The sequence below is a fragment of the Monodon monoceros genome, unplaced genomic scaffold (assembly GCF_005190385.1).
Source record: "Monodon monoceros isolate NGI ecotype Baffin Bay Population unplaced genomic scaffold, NGI_Narwhal_1 Super_Scaffold_8, whole genome shotgun sequence".
In the NCBI taxonomy this organism is placed as follows: Eukaryota; Metazoa; Chordata; class Mammalia; order Artiodactyla; family Monodontidae; genus Monodon; species Monodon monoceros.
This window is the reverse complement of record NW_021703785.1, coordinates 59,918,221-59,934,848: the sequence shown is the minus strand read 5'-3', so window position 1 is coordinate 59,934,848 and position 16,628 is coordinate 59,918,221. Positions and strand designations below refer to the sequence as shown.

The 16,628-nt window shown below is 40.5% G+C and overlaps 1 protein-coding gene across 1 annotated transcript in view; it reads right to left on the bottom strand.

Annotated features, from left to right (window-relative positions):
* The window catches only part of THSD1 (thrombospondin type 1 domain containing 1), a 49,784-nt gene that overhangs the window by 5,752 nt on the left and 27,404 nt on the right, over nt 1-16,628 (bottom strand). The window lies entirely within an intron of this gene.

Genomic DNA, 16,628 nt, shown 5'->3' with positions numbered 1-16,628 from the left:
TCACAGAACAGAATAAAGAAAATAGAATGAAAAGAAATGAAGACAGCCTAAGAGACCTCTGGGACAACATTAAATGCACCAACATTAGCATTATAGGGGTCCCAGAAGGAGAAGAGAGAGAGAAAGGACCGGAAAAAATATTTGAAGAGATTATAGTCAAAAACTTCCCTAACATGGGAAAGGAAATAGCCACCCAAGTCCAGGAAGCGCAGAGAGTCCCAGGCAGCATAAACCCAAGGAGAAACACGCTGAGACACATAGTAATTAAATTGACAAAAATTAAGGACAAAGAAAAATTATTAAAAGCAACAAGGGAAAAATGACAAATAACATACAAGGGAACTCCCATAAGGTTAACAGCTGATTTCTCAGCAGAAACTCTACAAGCCAGAAGGGAGTGGCACGATATATTTAAAGTGATGAAAGGGAAGAACCTACAACCAAGATTACTCTGCCCAGCAAGGATCTCATTCAGATTTGATGGAGAAATCAAAAGCTTTACACATAAGCAAAAGGTAAGAGAATTCAGCACCACCAAACCAGCTCTACAACAAATGCTACAGGAACTTCTCTAGGTGGGAAAAACAAGAGAAGAAAAGGACCTACAAAAACAAATCCAAAACAATTAAGAAAATGGTAATAGGAACATACATATCGGTAATTACCTTAAGTGTGAATGGATTAAATGCTACAACCAAAAGACACAGTCTCACTGAATGGATACAAAAACAAGATCCATATATATGCTGTCTACAAGAGATCAACTTTAGACTCAGGGACACATACAGACTGAAAGTGAGGGGACGGAAGAAGATATTCCATGCAAAAGGAAATCAGAAGAAAGCTAGAGTAGCAATACTCACATCAGATAAAATACTTTAAAATAAAGAATGTTACAAGAGACAAAGAAGGACACTACATGATGATCAAGGGATCAATCCAAGAAGAAGATATAACAATTATAAATATATATGCACCCAACATAGGAGCACCTAAATACGTAAGGCAACTGCTAACAGCTATAAAAGAGGAAATCGACAGTAACACAATAATAGTGGGGGACTTTAACACCTCACACCAATGGACAGATCATCCAGACAGAAAATTAATAAGGAAACACAAGCTTTCAATGACACAATAGACCAGATAGATTTAATTGATATTTATAGGACATTCCATCCAAAAACAGCAGATTACACTTTATTCTCAAGAGCACATGGAACATTTTCCAGGATAGATCACAGCTTGGGTCACAAATCAAGCCTCAGTAAATTTAAGTAAACTGAAATCATATCAAGCATCTTTTCCGACCACAACATTATGAGATTAGAAATAAATTACAGGGAAAACAACATAAAAAACACAAACACATGGAGGCTAAACAATATGTTACTAAATAACCAAGAGATCACTGAAGAACTCAAAGAGGAAATCAAAAAATACCTAGAGACAAATGACAACAAAAACACGACAATCCAAACCTATGGGATGTAGCAAAAGCAGTTCTAAGAGGGAAGTTTATAGCAATACAATCCTACCTCAAGAAACAAGAAAAATCTCAAATAAACAATCTAACCTTACACCTAAAGGAAGTAGAGAAAAAAAGAACAAACAAAACCAGAAGTTAGTAGAAGGAAAGAAATCATAAAGATCAGAGCAGGGCTTCCCTGGTGGCGCAGTGGTTGAGAGTCCGCCTGCCGATGCAGGGGACGCGGGTTCATGCCCCGGTCCGGGAAGATCCCACGTGCCGCGGAGAGGCTGGGCCCGTGAGCCACGGCCGCTGAGCCTGCACGTCCAGAGCCCGTGCTCTGCAACGGGAGAGGCCACAGCAGTGATAGGCCCGTGTACCGCAAAAAAAAAAAAAGATCAGAGCAGAAATAAATGAAATAGAAACAAAGAAAACAATAGCAAAGATCAATAAAACTAAAAGCTGGTTCCTTTAGAAGATAAACAAAATTGATGAACTTTTAGCCAGACTCATCAAGAAAAAGAGAGAGAGGACTCAAATCAATAAAATTAGAAATGAAAAAGGAGAAGTTACAATGGACACCACAGAAATACAAAGCATCCTAAGAGACTAGTACAAGCAACTCTATGCCAATAAAATGAACAACCTGGAAGAAATGGAAAATTCTTAGAAAGATACAACCTTCCAAGACTGAACCAGGAAGAAATAGAAAATATGAACAGACCAATCACAAGCAATGAAATTGAAACTGTGATTAAAAATCTTCCAACAAAAAAAGCCAAGGACCAGACGGCTTCACAGGTGAATTCTATCAAACATTTAGAAGAGACCTAACACCCACCCTTCTCAAACTCCTCCAAAAAATTGCAGAGGAAGGAACACTCTGAAACTAATTCTACAAGGCCACCATCACCCTGATACCAAAACCAGACAAAGATACTATGAAAAGAAAATTACAGACCAATATCACTGATGAACATAGATGCAAAACTCCTCAACAAAATACTAGCAAACAGAATCCAACAACACATTAAAAGGATCATACACCATGATCAAGTGGGATTTATCCCAGGGATGCAAGGATTCTTCAATATACGCAAATCAATCAATGTGATACACCATATTAACAAATTGAAGAATAAAAACCATATGATCATCTCAGTAGATGCAGAAAAAGCTTCTGACAAAATTCAACACCCATTTATGATAAAAACTCTCCAGAGAGTGGGCACAGAGGGAACCTATCTCAACATAATAAAGGCCATATATGACAAGCCCACAGCAAACATCATTCTCAATGGTGAAAAACCGAAAGCATTTCCACTAATATCAGGAACAAGACAAGGATGTCCACTCTCACCACTATTATTCAACATAGTTTTGGAAGTCCTAGCCACGGCAATCAGAGAAGAAAAAGAAATAAAAGGAATACAAATTGGAAAAGAAGAAGTAAAACTGTCACTGTTTGCAGATGACGTGATACTATACAAAGATAATCCTAAAGATGCCACCAGGAAACTACTAGAGCTAATCAATGAATTTGGTAAAGTATCAGGATACAAAATCAATGCACAGAAATCTCTTGCAATCCTGTACACTAACAACGAAAGATCAGAAAGAGAAATTAAGGAAACAATCCCATTCACCATTGCAACAAAAAGAATAAAATACCTAGGAATAAACCTACCTAAGGAGGTAAAATACCTGTACTCAGAAAACTATAAGACACTGATGAAAGAAATCAAAGATGACACAAACAGATGGAGAGATATACCATGTTCTTGGATGGCAAGAATCAATACTGTCAAAATGACTATACTATCCAAAGCAATCTACAGATTCAATGCAATCCCTATCAAATTACCAATGGCATTTTTTTTATAGAACTAGAACAAAAAAATCTTAATATTTGTAGGGAGACACTAAAGACCCCGAATAGCCAAAGCAATCTTGAGGGGAAAAAACGGAGCTGGAGGAATCAAACTCCCTGACTTCAGACTATGCTACAAAGCTACAGTAATCAAGACAATATGGTACTGGCAGAAAAACAGAAATACAGATCAATGGAACAAGATAGAAAGCCCAGAGATAAACCCACACACATAGATGGTCAACTAATCTATGACAAAGGAGGCAAGAATATACAATGGAGAAAAGACAGCCTCTTCAATAAGTGGTGCTGGAAAAACTGGACAGCTACATGTAAAAGAATGAAATTAGAACACTTCCTAACACCATACACAAAAATAAACTCAAAATGGATTAAAGACCTAAATATAAGACTGGACACTATATAACTCTTAGAGAAAAACATAGGAAGAACACTCTTTGACATAAATCACAGCAAGATCTTTTTTGATCCACCTCCTCGAGTAATGGAAATAAAAACAAAAATAAACAAATGGGACCTAATGAAACTTAAAAGCTTTTGCACAGCAAAGGAAACTATAAACAAGACGAAAAGATAACCCTCAGAATGGGAGAAAATATTTGCAAACAAAGCAACTTACAAAGGATTAATTTCCAAAATATACAAGCAGCTCATGCAGCTCAATATCAAAAAAGCAAACAACCCAATCCAAAAATGGGCAGAAGACCTAAACAGACATTTCTCCAAAGAAGACATACAGATTGCCAACAAACACATGAAAGGATGCTCAAAATCACTAATCATTAGAGAAATGCAAATCAAAACTACAATGAGGTATCACCTCACACTGGTTAGAATGGGCATCATCAGAAAATCTACAAACAACAAATGCTGGAGAGGGTGTGGAGAAAAAGGAACCCTCTTGCACTGTTGTTGGGAATGTAAATTGCTAACAGCCACTATGGAGAACAGTATGGAGGTTCCTTAAAAAACTAAAAATAGAATTACCATATGACCCAGCAATCCCCCTACTGGGCATATACGTAGGGAAACCATAATTCAAAAAGACACATACATCCCAATGTTCACTGCAGCACTATTTACAATAGCCAGGTCATGGAAGCAACCTAAATGCCCATCGACAGACAAATGGATAAAGAAGATGTGGTACATATTTACAATAGAATATTACTCAGCCATAAAAAGGAACGAAATTGGGTCATTTGTAGAGATGTGGATGGATCTAGAGACTGTCATACAGAGTGAAGTAAGTCAGAAAGAGAAAAACAAATATCGTATATTAACGCATATATGTGGAACCTAGAAAAATGGTACAGATGAACCAGTTTGCAAGGCAGAAATAGAGACACAGATGTAGAGAACAAACACATGGACACCAAGGGGGGGAAAGCGGCGGAGGGGGAACAGGTGGTGGTGGGATGAATTGGGACATTGGGATTGACATATATGCACTAATATGTATAAAATAGATAACTAATAAGAACCTGCTGTATAAAAAAAATAACATTCCAAAAGTAAAAAGAGAGGCAGATCTAACACTGGTTAATAGTGAGAGCTCTGGAGAAAATGGCCAGAGTACAATCTTGACGCCACATTTTCTCAGTGTGACTCTGGGCAAGTTCTTAAGCCTCCTTGGGTCTCAGGGTCCTTGTCTGGAGACATGTAGCTCACAAAGTTGGTGTAAAGATAAAATTATTTTATACAGGTAAGTGCCTTCACCAATGCCCCACACGTAGCAAGCTCCCAACAAATATTAGCTGCGTTAGATTACACACACTGGCTCCTGCAGCAAATGCCAAGCAGACTAGCCTCTTTGGACTTCACCTTTAAATGTCCACATCACACCCATTTAGCTCTAATATTTAGATATACAAACAGTGGTCCCGACTTCTGGTAAAAACATTGGCCAATTATTTCTTTAAAATCCTGGAACTCTAAGTATAAATAGTATATGGCCTTGCAGCTACTTCTTTGTAGAAATGTAATTCCACATGTTGATTTCAAGGCCTAGTTCATTCCAACTTGGCCTAGTCCCTCCTTCCTGGCCTCTGTTCTCATCTCCTGCCACTGGCCCATGACTGCCAGAGACACTGCCTCAGGAGGGCTTCTAGCCCACCCAAAACTCAATCAACATTCCCTCATCCTGCTGCTATTTTTTTACCAGCTTAGCTTTTTTAATACTCTCAGACTTTCTGATTTGCCAAGCCCATATAACTTCTACTTACAGTCAACAAACAGCTGTTTTTATAGTCACCACACCCTCTCGAATGCTAGAAAACAACCAAATTCCATGAAAGTAAATTTTTACTTTAAAATTGTTTTTAAATGGGAAAAAAATCTTCCTCTTTCACTTAAGTTGTGTCTTATGGGATGGGTCATAAAACTTAAACTTAGCGATAGAACTTTGGATGGGTCATCCTAGCACCATAAATATGTCCTGTAGTCTATCCACTAATCACTCACTGATGTTATAGGCTGGATAGGAACACTCCAAAATGAAAAATGGTGTTAGGGATCTGGGACATCTTTTTTCTTCTTCAAAAGCTTCCTTTAGTCTTAAACCAGATTTTAAATATATGGAAATTAAGTTAAAATTACTCACTAAGGACTTTCCGCTTTTGATTCATATAATTTTCAAACAATCATTATTCATGAATATCACCTTATGAATCGTCAGAATCAATTGGTTTTTAAAAAGTTAGTTCAAGCAAACATCTTGGTCACAACGTTATTTTTTACAGCTGTGAGCAAGGAACCCATAGCAAGTTCCTGCTACCTCTCACATTTTAGAAGAAATCTTTCCTGTAATAACTCAGACTTGAAATTTAAATTTTTTTGTCATGCAAAAACCAAAGTTCAATATAATGAATGAGGGATCACATTACTGATTGGGAACACAGCACAAATGCATCAGGAGAATTGTGTTTTAATAACATGTGGCTCAAAACAGCCAAAGTCCAACCTCCATAAAATATTGCTCTGCCTTGATTTTCTTGAACAAAGAAGTTTCGGTTGGAAAACATTCACTGTGGGAATTGTGCTAGGTTAGGAACATCTGGACTCAGCAATGGCTGGACAGAAGCAGATGGTGACTTCATGGGAGGAGAGCTGTAGCTCTTCCACTGCTGAGAGCTACTCATCCCATGTTTTTTCCCCCTTATTTTCCTAATAACAATAAACAATTAGGAAAACAAGAAAATTGTTTAGATGTATCCATATAATTAGCTTCCAATGATATTTTATAGTTCTAGAACTCACCAAAGAAAGCATACATTTATATCACAGGATGCCATAGTAATAAAATGCTGAATGTCAATCAAAGTATCAATAGAGACAAATCATTTTTATATCAGAAACGTTTCATTGGATTTTGAATACAGACTAGTGCTTAATTTGCTGTCTCTCACCACCCTCACCCCTGCCCCTTAAGTAAAAGAGAAATAGCTGCAACATGGTTTAATGTATGTATATATATGAACCCTGGAGTTGGACTGCTGGCTTAGCAGTTCACTGACTGCTTGTACTCTTGGGCAAACAAGTTATTTATCTTCTTTGTACCTCACTTTCTTCCTCTGTGAAATGGGATAATGCCTTATAGAGTTGGTGTATTAATTGAATTCATACATGTGAGCACTTAAAATAATGCCAGCACATAGTAGGCACCCAAAAACGTTAGAGATTTTTTATTCTAATCTTGCACCCGTACCTTCAGGCCAATCATTTCTAGATTATAAAATTACTATTCTTATCAGCACCCCAAAATGATAGGAAATCGTGTATTGCCTTTCGGACCCATGGAAAGGACATGGTACCGGGTTCAGGGGACTGTTCCTGGCCAGGTGACGGTTGGGTACCCTTGAGCAAGGCTTTACTCTCTGAGCCTCCCATGGCCATACAAATTCAACGAGACGTCATACATCTATGCATCGAGGCTGCTACATGGAACGCACACAATAAGTGCTTCTTGATTATTGGAAAAAATGCGTATCTGTAAGATCCTCTGGGAAATTACTTGTAACAAGCCCTTCTTTTCAAAGTGTTTCCACAAGTGGTAGCACTCCACAAAGCTCTTAAGAGAAATTAGGTAAAGAAACAATGCCCGTAAGTTCTGAAAGCTTGGCTAAACCAATTTTGAAGACTAAATTCTAATTTTAGGCCAGTTTGACCCCTAAATGTCTCTCTCTGGTTTCTGCTTCCTGCGAGCCTGGGGTTCCTGCCTTCAGGAGTCTCATGCATTATGTAAATGAGTGAAGTAAGATCAATTGGGAGTGTTAGCAACGGTGGAAAACTGGCTTGTATCGGCATCATGAACAAAAGATTCTAATTCAAACATTTTGTCCAAAGGGTAAGCTGGGACGAAGTGAGAGAGTGGCATGGACATATATACACCACCAAATGTAAAATATTTAGCTAGTGGGAAGCAGCCGCATAGCACAGGGAGATCAGCTTGGTGCTTTGTGACCACCTAGAGGGGTGGGACAGGGAGGGTGGGAGGGAGACGCAAGAGGGAGGGGATATGGGGATACATGTATACGTATAGCTGATTCACTTTGTGATACAGCAGAAACTAACACAGCATTGTAAAGCAATTATACTCCAATAAAGGGAAAAAAATAAACACCTAAAAAAAAACCCCAAAAACATTTTGTCCAAAACTCACCTGTTGGCTAAAGGCAACCCTTAGGCAAGCAGACAGCTCTTGTTTTTGCTTTTTTAACTGGTATACCTAACAATATGAAGTTTGCATTAACTGATATTTAGACTTATTTGCAGTTTTATACAGTTCTTTGCTAAACTTCTTGTACTAAATTCCTAGATGTTTACTCAGGATTGGCCTTTCTCCTCTTCCATTGTCTAACAAGGATGCTACCACCATGCAGGTCTTGCAGCTGTCAGCCGCAAGACATTATTAAGGGATGTGGCTAGCTGCTCCTGGGAGCTCATTAAAGCTGTATCCAGCAGGGTAGCTGGACTCATCCAACAGGAATTTGTAGACAGCCTTACTCTGAGCATAACCACACATCATACAGGCATCTAAGCGGGTTTTCCTATTTCCTGATTTTACTCAAAGGATTTAGATTTAGGAAGTCATGTCATCAGTTTTCTTTCTTATTCCTTTAGATGAACCGGCACCTTCCATTTACCAGGACCAAAACTTCTTGTTATTTATAAGTAAAATCACAGCAAATCTGCTTCTAATCTTGCCATTTCTGAGCTTGCTTGAAAGTTGTTCTGAACTCCGCTTAGATCACCTCAGCCAGTATATATGAAGCACCAGATACTCTGTTCAACCACACGCTGAGGGTTACAAGGCTTTTTGCCCTTCTGGAGTCTGCGGTCTAAAATGACCACCTGTGACTCTAGTAGCTACAAAATGGATAAACAGAATTGTAATTGCCCTACAAAAACAGATAAAATACAAAGGTGATTTTAGAACGGTAAAGCTTATAAATTGGTTTTCACAGCAGAGTTGCTGGGATGCAATGTAAAATAGAGTGATTAAAAAGTTTCGGTGAGCAAGGGCAAAGGCCTTGAAATTAGAGTGATTTTTACTGGAGTCAGTTTCAGTTTAGTGGATGTAAAAGCCAGACTGCAATGAACTGAAGAGTGAATGGGGTGTGGGGGGAGGAGAAGAAGAGAAAAGAGCTGATGAAAGAGAAGGAAATGGAGAAATAACTCCTCCACAGAGCCTGACGCAATCAGGGAAGGGATGTGGTCCTTAGCACAGGTAGAAGGGACAGGGAAAAAGTAGACTAAGAAGGGTTTGAAAACAGATAGTTTTGTAGATTGGAGGCCAGGAAGTAGGGCTGCGAGGTTGCACAACTCCAGAAGACATGGTTCAGAAGACTGCGGGAGCGTTGTGCCCTGGAGTTGTGAAACCGGGTGTTCCCATCTCCCTCCATTCATGCCATTTTTGCTCTGAATTAAGAAGCAAGAACACCTATTTTCAATAGAGAGAGCACAGGGATATCATGATGGGTTTTGACTGGTTGGGACAAGAAAATAAAGAAATGAATATGTAAAATCTATCAAAAGAGCTGATGTCAGAAATGGAAATGGAAGTTGAATCTAGGGACGAATCAAATGGTGGCCAAGGGACACTGAAAGCTCGCATGATAGCTGGACCACACACTGGGCCCTTCACTCACATCAACTCACTCAATATCATCAACAGTCCAGCAAGAAGAGATTCTTCTTCCTTTATGGATGAGAAAACTGAAGTCCACAGCAGTGATGTACCACACACAAGCTGGGGGATGGCAGAGCCAAGATTCCAGAGACAATGAACCTTCCCCTACAAGTGCTGCTTGAGACACGGAAGAATAGTATATACGATCCCTGCTCCCAGCTCTCACACACTATTGGGAACAAAAGCATATGATAACTGGGACTTCCCTGGTGGTCCAGTGGTTAAGACTTCGTCTTCCAATGCAGGGGGTGCCGGTTCGATCCCTGGTCAGGGAGCTAAGATCCCACATGCCTCATCGGCAAAAAAACAAAACATAAAACAGAAGCAATATTGTAACAAATTCAATAAAGACTTAAAAAAAAAAAGTCCACGTCAAAGAAAAAAAATCTTTTAAAAAAAGCATATAAATAACTACAAAGCAATGAGATTAAGGCAAAACTGGTTTATGAGTGAAGTACTGTGAGTACAGGCTTGTAAATTCTCTCAGGTGGCTATATATTTATGGTTGGCAGGGAGGAAAAGTGGGAATAAAGTCTCATGACTTATTTATTTTATTTAAAAATATGTATCCAACATTTAACATCTAGAATCAGCAATTTCTTAAGTTTATATGTAGTTGGTTATTATGAGCCTTATTTGCAGATTTTAAAAGTAGAAAGACACATATTTAAAGTTAAGCACGTTAAGATACTAAAACCTTTATATTTTGTGTAAGGAATTAGGGAAATAAAAGTATGTGTAATAAATAATGTTGGCATAAAGAAACACTGGAAGGACAAGCATATGAGAAGATGCCTAAGGGACTTCTCTGGTGGTGCAGTGGTTAAGAATCCGCCTGCCAATGCAGGGGACACAGGTTCGATCCCTGGTCCGGGAAGATCCCACATGCCGCGGAGCAACTAAGCCCGTGTGCCATAACTGCTGAGCCTGAGCTCTAGAGCCCGTGAGCCACAACTACTGAGCCCGTGAGCCACAATTACTGAAGCCCGCGTGCCTAGAGCCCATGCTCCGCAACAAAGAGAAGGCACGGCAGTGAGAAGCACGCGCACTGCAACGTAGAGTAGCCCCCGCTCGCCACAACTAGAGAAAGCCAGCACACAGCAACAAAGACCCAATGCAGCCAAAAAATGAATTAGTGTTTTTAAAAAAAAATTTAAAAAGAAGAAAACGCTAGGAAAAGAAAAAAAATCCAACTAACCACGATTCTGAGAAATTGAGCAGCACGGGGTTGTGACACTGACTACAGAGAAGGAAACACACTTCTTGTCTCTGCTGTGAAGGAAAGTTTGCGTTAATGCTGTTTATTGCTACTGTCTATTAGACTCTAACAGACTCTCACCTAGGGACAAGCTGTAGAAGACTTAACTGTGGTTACAGAATGGAATGTAAATGTTCTCAGCCATGGAAATCTGAGTACAGCTTGATGAAAAGTCTGGAGGTGGAAGCAGAGGTGGGGAGTCCAGGAGACGTAGGCGCTCAAATACCCTCCTCTCACAAAATGGAAAGCCAAGAGATGCTGTCTGTGTTTGGGAGAACTAAAAACAAACGTTGAAGGAAATTAAACCTGCAAAAGTGAGTAAGATAAAAATAGTGATGTAACTACTGTGTGTGCGGGGGTGATATTAAGTAAAATGAATATTTGTCATTGCAAGAGTCAGTAAGTAATGTCATAAAACATCCATCGTATTTACGTATCTACGTATCGTAGATCCATCGTATTTACACAGTTGGAGGGCATCAGCAGCAGAGTTAAAGCTGGGAAGCTAACAGTGGTTGCCTTGCAAAGTGGGACTGAGGCTGAGGAATAAAGAGCAAGGAACCATTGCTTCTTTTTGTAAATCCTCCTGTACTATTTGCCTTTTTTTTTTTAACTCTGACAAAACCAAACCAAACCTAACAATCATACAAGGTTATGGTGAAGGTCAGGGATAATCGATTACTAATACCCAGAAATGTAATCGGTGAGCCATCTTGTACCGTTATTTGTAGGATTTCCTCCTGGTGTTAGTACCGGACCTCCAACCTCCCGCACCCTAGATTTTTTCCTTCCTTGGGGATCCTGAATGGCTCCCACCCCCAGCTGCCCTGTCTACTGTTTCAGCAGCACTCCAGCTGCGAGAATGGTCCCTCACTACTCACCTCTACTCCGGATGCCACCTTCACTGCCGGGGTTGGATGTCCCATTCTGTGGTTATAGCTGTTGTCAGTTTCTCCCTCAACTGCTGCCAAAACACATCAAGCTGCATCTTGCTGTTATACATCAGCTGATATAAATTGAGTTTATCGGTTCAAATGCATGCACTTAAAAGCGTAATTTTAGCACACAATCATATAAATGCTCAATTAAAAATATAGCTCATAATATACAACATCCTGTAGCAGTTTTTGCCGTTTCTGAGCTTTACACCATAGGAAGGCTTTAACAATAATCTCTATTAACAAATAGAGCAATATATGCTCATTATAGAACATTTGAAAGAACAGACATAACTGCTTCATTCCTCTTCATTAGCTTGGGATACAAGCAGAAATCCCATGTTGTTAAAATTAGATGACTCTGAGTCTCCACACTGCTTCTACAGAGAAGGTCATTCTTTGAGTCCTTTGGCCTGAAATACCTCCCAACCCCCCAGGAATGCCTACGCCTCCTCTTCCTGAGGTGTCACTCCAGCCAGAATTCTGGAAGTCATCCTAAACTCCTCTTTCCTCTTCATCCTTCAGATCTACTCGAAACTAGGTCCATGGATAAATTAAGTACTTCACCCAGGTCACATAGCTTTTGGTGGGTGGGCCTTTGGAGCCAAAATGTAGTGTTTAGGAGGTTTGTGCTAAAGCATGCTGCCCTTATGCTTCTGGGTGGCACAGGTGGTGGCTCCATGGAGGATCTGCATAGAATCAAGTCTCCCCCAGTTCCCATTTCCTCCCCAAGAACCATCTCTTGGCATCACTGCTGTCATATAGCTACTAAGTGTCAAAAGCAGGATTCACTTCTTCAGCGAATTTTTATGTCAAACTGTTATCTTTTTTATTTTGTTTTTTCAAAAATTTATTAATGAAATTTTCCAGTATTCAGAAAAGTTGGAAGAATAGTACAGGAACACTTATATATCTATCCACCACCAGACTTCAACAACTGTTAACACTTGCCAAACTTGTTTCACTCATCTATTGATCTATCTGTTGAATATATCATTTCCAAGAGTTCCTTCCCATTTTCTAACTCTTCCTTTTTGTAGCATCATGTTCTTGTTTAACAGATGTAATATCATTTCACATCTCTCTAGTGATAAGTAACTCATTTTGTAGGATTTTTATTTGGCTCTTCTTATATTCCCTGAATTATGCTTCTTCTGCGGTCACTTCTTCTCTGTTTACTTTTCTTTGTCATACTGTAGGTTTTTCTCAAATGTTTGGTGACTCCAGTTGTCAGGCTATTCTTAAGAATGAGATAGGAGAAAGGCTGACTCGGACTTTTAGCACGTATGTGGAACTTGCTGATTGGCAGGCTTCAATTTAGGGTGAATAGTCAGAGATCTGATCGTTGTGCTGAGGCCTCTCAAATGCCGGAATGTAGATGACTTTGTGCCGCGGTACCAACAGCTGCAGCTGCCCAAGTTTTCTCAGAAAGATCCTTCACTCTCTTTATAAAAGTCCCCTCTGGTCATCGGTTGGTTGGTTTTGGTTTTCTCTGTGATTGAGCATCTAGTTGCTGGGGGTTCCTGGCACCAGAGTTGAGGAACAGGGATGGAGGATGACCATTCTGTATAGAGATCTTCACTATCTTCCATCTTCTAGTCATTCCGATAACTCTTCCGAGTCCCCAACCTCAGCAAGGTTCTAGCACAGAGGGAGGCTCCCCTGTCTTCTGCAAGACCCTCCAAGCACATCCTGGGCTATAGCTTCTCCCACTCAGTGTTCTTCCATGTGCTTAGTCTTCCAGAAATCCATTGAAATTGTTTAGTCTCTTGTTCTCTCTTACTCAAGTCCCCACCTTGAACCTTCAGTAGCAAGGATAGGGATGATTATGCCCATTTTACACTTGAAAAACAGAGGCTCATGTGATTAAGTGACTTGCCTAAGATCACACAGCTAGAACGGGAAGGGCCAGGATTAAACTTATATGCTTTTGACTATGCCAAGTACTTCTTTTTTTCCAAACCATGACTCAGCTGGTATGACCTGGAGAAACAAGCCCTTACATAATACGACGCACTTACAATACGCTGTCATCTGTGTATAAAAATGACTCAGAAACTGCCCAGAATAAACTGTGCAATACCATTTTACAAGTTACGTATCTAGAATCAAGTGAGAACTCATCAAAGTTGTAAAACAGCACTTCTATATTTTGTGGGTCAGGTTGGAGTGGAACAGAGCTTGAGGAGAGAACACTGGTAGGAAGGGCTAGTCATCATTTGCGCAATTGTGACAAGGGCGTGGCACACCGAGGGCTCTCGGCTCTATGAAATAAATCCGCTTTAGAAGTCACATCTGGAGAGCAACTGACCCAACGAGGTGGGGCAGACTCCAGGCAGGGGGGGTGAATAGAAGACTTGCTAGGAAGACGGGGTACCCCACCCACATGGAAGCCACTCTCTCATATACATGCAGTATTTGTTAACTACTGTGTACAGACACTGCGAAAGGCTCTAGAGATACCTTCATCTTCAGCCAGGGAGGGTATTATCCCCAAAAGATAAGGATTTCTTCATTTCTGGATACTTCTAGAAATTAAAAACCCCACAGTATCTCGCAGGAACACATCTCATTCTTAATGGTTTAAGATTTAAAGTGTTACACAGAATTGTTCTGGTTCAACCACAAATATAGTTTGAGGGCTTTTGAATAGCCGGTCATTTAGTCAACAAATCTTTATTGAGCGCCTACTTAATGGCAGCCACTGGGGCTAGGACCTAGGGACATGCTCGTGAGGAATAGGAGATTATTTCTAAGGAAGTTAAGCGCTTAACCACCAAAGACAATGCCGAAGCACCCACTTTTCTTTTTCTCAGAGACAGAGGCCAAATTCGCTTAACTTTGAAATGTAGAGACTGACCCACAGAAAACCGGGCTAGGCAGAAGGTGAACATATTATATGCTGGTATTAATTCACTGTGATATTAAGTTGAATGCATGATATACAGGGGAAGAACATAATTTAACAGAAGATCTTTCTGTTCATACTGTTTTTCTCTAATTTTCACCTTCCCCATAGCTGTTTTTGTCTCAGTCTGATAAAAACAATTTTTTGGAAATTCATTGTGAGGTCTGGACCAAGCACGCATACCTTCTGTCAAAGGTTGGCACACAAGCCTGTGAACTTGGAACGAGAACACAGCTTTCTAGTAGGACAAATAAAGAAAAGGGAGATTAAAACATCTGATTTCCTCTTCTTTCCATCAGTTGTCAGAAACCTTTGAATAATCAATTCCTCCAGTTCCTGAAAGGTAGATAGCTATTATTAAAGCATTTCCAAAAGGAAATACATGTTAGTTTTCAATAATAATGGAACAAATGAAGTGGTAAAAATGCAACAAAAAGAAAAATTTTAAAGTACAGTATTTGCATTATTTTATTTGTGATTTTTTTTCCCCATCTAATTCCACTCTCTCCAATGGTCCCTGAAACCTCACCAGCAGGCTGACATCCTGATAAACTCTAGAAGGAAGAAAGAAAACAGTCTAAAAGGCAGGGTGGGTGTGGCAGCTAAGAGAGGTCATGGTGAACAAAAAGCAAGTGCAGCTACTCAAGTGTATGCAGATAAGGTGTCAAGTTCAAGGTCTGAAAGGAAGTATACCAGATTGCAGAGTGCCCACATGATACCTGATGACAGACTTCCAATGACGAACCTGACCTCTAGGTTCTTTTGTGTAGCCCTCACTTCCAAATAAAGCAAGCTGCAAGACCAGTTCTCACATCAGGCGGCAGAAAGCTTCCTTCCTTTGGGAAAAGCTAGTAAAGGCATCTCTCTATGCCCTCTCACTGCAAAAAGGGCCCGCTTTCTCAGGAAGTTTCTGCTGTTGGGAGAAGACTCAAAAAGGCTGTGAGGGCAGAGTGCAAACAGTATGGCAGTTAGAATTAAAATATGAGTCCATGTCCATCCAACCTGGCAGGAGTTAGTTTCCTTCCCAAGCCTCGAATTCTTTATCTGTAAAATGTGGTAGGCAGATTGAATCAGAAAACATTAAGTGATTCTAAATTTCTAAAAGACTTCTTTTCTCAGGACTTCCCTGGTGGTCCAGTGGCTAAGACTCCACTCTCCCAATGCAGGGGGCCCAGGTTCGATCCCTGGTCAGGGAACTAGATCCCACATGCCACAGCTAAGAGTTCGCATGCCACAACTAAAGTTCCTGCATGTGGCAACGAAGACCCGGCGCAGCCAATAAATAAATACTTTAAAAAGACTTCTTTTCTCTACTTCCCTCTTTCTTCCAATTACAAAAGCTTAAGCTGTAAAATCATAATCTAGCCTACCTGTTTTCCATATACTTGAGATTAATTCACATACTTTCTAAATAACGTGATATTATGATACTTCCGGCCCCAGGCTGGAAGCCCTGCCTCCACTTAAGGTATTGTTTTAAACCGAAGTTTACAGTGTCTGTTGATGGCCAAGACCCTCACTCTCCACCCTTCCTCCACCCCACCCTGAGGCCCCTGGGACTCAGTAGAGGCTGGGGACCCTACTCATCCCTCCTCTTCTCTTGCCCAGCCTGGGGGAAGGAAAGAGGGCAGAGGAGAGGTGGGCAGCCTTTAGCACCCCGCAGGGTTCTCGTACCCTTGGGCAGTGGGCACAGGAGCCCTCTTACCAACCCTGGGCTGTTTCCTGGGGGCTCTCCAGACCCCTCTCTAGGACCAAGCCCCCATCACACTGGGAGTGTGGATTCCAGCAAAGGAGCTGGGAAAAAAGTGAGACTCTCCACAGACCGCCTATGGGGGGGAACCCAACTTAAGGCCAAGGACTGGGTGTGTTGGATGCTTATGACACACCAGCCCAAGTCCCTTTGCTGAGAAGACTCCTTGGACTATTTCCCAAGAAACCGCCACATACATCCCTTTACAAGGCACCCCTCCCCTGT